This window comes from Penaeus vannamei, chromosome 32, assembly GCF_042767895.1.
Source record: "Penaeus vannamei isolate JL-2024 chromosome 32, ASM4276789v1, whole genome shotgun sequence".
NCBI classification, from domain to species: Eukaryota; Metazoa; Arthropoda; class Malacostraca; order Decapoda; family Penaeidae; genus Penaeus; species Penaeus vannamei.
The window spans coordinates 10,416,714-10,421,604 of record NC_091580.1 but is presented as its reverse complement, the minus strand read 5'-3'; the positions used below and the strand labels follow the sequence as shown (position 1 = coordinate 10,421,604).

The window sequence follows — 4,891 nt, the reverse complement described above, 5'->3', positions numbered from 1 at the left end:
TTTAAGCGGTATGATTTTAGGGGTTTTTCGCATCCTGACCCCTTATAGGGACCCCTTATCGGAACGCCACATAGCTTTAGCCACGCAGGGCCTCGAGACCTTTCTAACGCACCCAAGAACCCCCAACTCCTTGTGGTTGCTAAGAAAAAGTGAAAAGTAAATCTCTGGTTATGGTTTATGGTTTTACTGTATGAAAGTTGTTAACAATAGCCCTGTGGCCGGCCCCCTTGTTTTCGGTTCAGTTGGATGGGGTTTGATTTTTTTTTTCTTCAGGCCCTGGCCTGGGCCCAAATATATGCATATGTATGTTTCAGTATATAAGTATATACATATACATGTGCACGAACGTGTGTGTGTGTGTGTGCATGTGTATACATATATATACATATATGTATATATATACATACACACACACATATGTGTGTATATATATATATATATATATATATATATATATATATATATATATATATATACTTACATATACTCTAGAAGTAGCCATCAAAATCTGGATATCACTGAAGGAGGGACTGCCTTACGGAGAAGGCTATATCAGTAGCAACTCGAGGTTTCATGGTGTCTGATTCTATTTTTTCGGAAAAAAAGTACATGGGGTTTATTTTGATGACGTCACAATAGTTACGGATGCTTTGTGAATATGGTTGATCATTTTGGTCTTTTCAACTTTCAAAAACGATGGAATATAATTATTCTAATGATTATATTTCCATTAAACAATCTTCAAAATAGACGCCATCACACCTCACTGAGTTGCTACTGATCTAGCCTTCCCCGACTGGGTGGGCTTACAGGCCCGACAGGCAATTCGAACACCAGTGCCACTACAAAAGAATTTCACCCTTAGATTGGAGTGTGTTGCTAGTTGAACGTGTGTCCTTGGCAGCATTCAGTTAGTGCTGGTGTAGAAAAAATATACTTAGGGCATATACCCGCCTCGTACATATTTCCTGTAAGTTCAAAGGGTAAACTACATGTGTCATGGCTACGGAGTTCACGGAAAGCAACGGCTGCCTCATTCCGCTGCAAATGGCGCTCTCCACCTCATCTAGCAGACAGCTGTAATGATGCCTCCAGCGAGTTACTGGGATGCCTTTGGAAAGGTGTCCGATTTCCAAAATAATGTAGACCTTTATCCCATTATACTTATTACCAAAAGTTTATTTTCGATGTTTTTCAACAAATTATCAAAGTGAAAGGTCTGCAGCTTGTGTGAGTGTAGGAACACAATTATTAGTGCTAGAATTGATTACGAAGGGATGTCTAACATCTTGCGTAGGCTAATCATGCATATATTAATTTTGGTTGATACTTCAGAAATGCTTGAAATCACATCAAGACCCGGACTAAGTTCACCTAAATTTTGATGATAACGGCATCTGGACAATGACCGAACAGAGGGCAAATATTTAAGCAAATTGGTTTATTTGCAGCCAGAACTGTGACACTGTTGACCTCAATGAAGTAAGAGGCAAGCTACAAATATTCGTTTCAGATCCAATGCTGAAACAGTTTTGTCTCGACTCGTTTCGTCATCCTATCCATTGTTTAATAAAGCTTAATGATCTTTGGTTTACCTTATCAACTTCGAAATTTTCTGAAAGTGAAAGTAGATATTTCCTTACATACACATCCATGTTAGTGATTATTAAAGTTTTGAGTCAAGCAAATTTTCAATAAAATTGTTCGAAATGGTAAAAAAAAGAAACTCATGGACATATTTTCTCTGAAATTTAGAAATCAAGCCCAATTTTCTGAATTTAAACGATTATGAGACTAACTGCAGGTGTTCTCATATCTTAATCTATCAGTGGATTTTCAAAAATATTTTACGTGGAAGGCGACTTCTTCAGCCACTGTCGTTAACTGAAAGTAGCTTACCCAAATGGAATACCTGTATTAAATTATATTTTTAGTGATAATGACCCCCAGTCCCATGGCCGTTGTCGTTGGGACCTTAGGAGACAGACTGAGGCCCAATTTTGGGGACATCCCCTACCTTGGGCCTAAACCCTTGGCTTAAACAATTTTACACGGTCTTTTCTTCCAATTTCCTTTTCCTTCTCTTCTCCAACCTCCTCTGCTCCAACCCATGATGTGAGAACCATGTGGAAAGTAGAAAAGGATGGCTTTGTGTAAATCCTGAACGGCCTCAGGGAGCCATGGGCACAGTATTACCCTGTTTAGTTACCTAGCCCTTGTGGCAGACGCCACAATCACCTCGGCACCGGCGCTGTCTCGCTCTGCATAACTGCCTCATTCGGCACCGGCGAGCCTCGCTCAGAATAATTGCCCTTACGCCGAGTCAGCCGGCAGGCAAGCGTGGCGAGGTCCGCGGCGCTGATTCGCCGCGACGCGGAAGATAAGAAAGCAGCCGTCGGCCAATCAGTACACCTCAGCCGCAAACGACCCAGCATTATTACTTTACCCATTTTGTATTTATACCGCATTTTCCGCCGAAAATACACACTTCATCGTCTTCTCTGCAGCGAGTTTAATTCTCCTGTCTGCTCAGGGCCTAGGGCTCTCTCAATTACCTCGCCCTAGGCCTCTCCACACCCTTACCCCTCATGGGAGCACTGAGAAGTGAACCATTTCTCTTCCATATGTACTCCAGGCTTATCATGGCCTGTAATCATTTCGTACTTTTATTAACGGCAATGAGGCTTGCCCCATTATCCACTAGCCCTGCTGACGTTCTCTCCCAGTTCTCCTCCCTCCTCCCCTTTGATCACGACTCTGAACACTGCCACCAGCTCAGTCCAAAGCACCTACCGAGGTCATTACTTAACCTTCATAAAACATTTCTTCTCTCAAAATCCTTTACTCCGTCTCCTCATGCCCCAGTGTTCTTTATTTTCAGCCCCTTCATCCCATTTTACTACTCTGCATTCTTATTGCCAACCTCCCCATTACACAACCTAACTCAACACCTCTGACTCTTCTTTGTCATTCAAATACTTCCACCTCTACAAATCTTTTGAGTACTCTCAGTGGCCCAGCTAAATGGAATCGATTTTTCGTGATTCCCCCAGAACCCCTTACTTCCAACAATGTCTCTAGAAACAAGTAGGCAAAGTTCAACATAACTCCCGAGGTCATCCAGAATATCAAAACTATCTAATCATGACCCAAGATAACATCCCTATATCCCACCCATCCTCCAAACTCTCCGCTCCCATTCCCTTTGCACTCAAAATGAATGCCGACATCCATCCTCCTCCTACTCATGCTCCCCCTACACCTCTTCCTCCCACTCCCTCCCAACACACCCTATCCTCCCTGATTCATCTGCACTGTAACCCCTCCCACCCCAATTATCCCTTCTGTCACACCTGTAGTCTTCCTTGGATCCTCCCTCTCCTGACATTTCTCCGGAAACTGCCCTTTGACCTTTTCACCCTTTTCGTTTTTGCCAGCCCCTGCCTTCTTCCACGGACATCCTTTACAAAATCCCGAACATTTGACAACTTTTGATCTAATCATCCTTCAACTAATCCCTACCTTAACCAATTTACTCACCATTACTACCCTCACCCCTCTTAACCCTTTTCAACTAAACCCCATCTTTATCATTTTCATTGCTACACCTTTCGTGGTATATGACCTTTGATGTCTGGCACATTCACTTTGCTTTGTAACCATTAACCTTTTATTTACAGATGAGTTCATGAGATGTTACTTTTGCATAATACATATTTTAAGAATGATTTAAAGCATGGCATCTTACTCAGTTAAAATACAGTATTCATGTAACGTGTTCATATCAGTGTATATGCTATAGAAACTACATGTAAACACATTTTGTCTTACTATGGAAACAGTTCAAATAAAAGTCAAACAATATACTAACCTATAGAGTACTAAATAATCCAAGACTGGAAAGTTTTTTTCACCAGACAATTCCCAAAATATTGAACTTAAGATCCCGTCCACAAGGAAAAGCTCTACCCAGTAAACTCTGTTTGGTGCGAGATCAGAAATGGAGAAAACAGCAAGAAAATATTTAGTGATGTATCAAGGCTTTGCCTGTTGGTCAAGGTTGAGCATTGTGATTGGGATACAGATGCAGTCAAACACACAAACTTACATTGTGTGTTTAATATTTCTTGTGTGTTCTTCGATCTGTATCGCACACCAATTGATCCTCTTTCAGTCACTCTCAGTGTTGCTTGGACAGCACCGGAAATCCATACAGCAGAGGCATTGTTTACCAAGCAAAGGTTGCCATTTTGGACATGGCATAAAGCTTTAATGTAAGAAAATAATGTCTCGCCAAGGGATGATATTAAAAAGGGGTGATTGTATATTCCACATGTAAACAATCACTAGAAAAGTTGACTGGTATGGCAAACACAGATTGCTTTAGTCATTTTATTACTTTCGCACTTAGGCTGCGCTATACATTATGCTGACAGGTTATACAATAATGTTATTACAATTTACAAATGATCACTTTTGTGGTAATGTGTTTACTGTCTACCCTTTGGGCAACAAAGATATGTACAGACAAATGAATAAGAGAACAAACACCCTTTTTGTGATGACTGAGAAGTGGCCATGGAGTGTTGGGCCAAGCCTGGGGAACATGGCACTGGAAACATGTATTGCTCATCCCCATTCCATTACTTTCCTTCCATACGCACTGTCAATGCCAGGTTCTATATGCCACGTCATACTATATCTATGCATTTGTAACTCCATATGGGCTTGGTTGCCAATACACAGAAAAGATGCAGAGTCTTCCATCACCACTTTATACTGATTTTACTTCTGCTGGGATGACCCTAATCTCAGATCAGCTGTCTCTACTGTCCTCAACTGAACAGTATGGGATACTGACTACATATTCAAAACCCTTTAGGCATAATCA

General features: G+C 41.2%; 1 protein-coding gene across 1 annotated transcript in view; it reads right to left on the bottom strand.

The window, feature by feature from the left end:
* Window positions 1–4,378: 4,378 nt before the first annotated feature.
* The window catches only part of RhoGEF2 (Rho guanine nucleotide exchange factor 2), a gene marked incomplete in the record, with an annotated part of 241,503 nt that continues 240,990 nt past the window's right edge, over window positions 4,379–4,891 (bottom strand). The window contains 1 exon segment of the mRNA XM_070144706.1: window positions 4,379–4,891. This exon segment is cut by the window's right edge and continues 1,848 nt beyond it.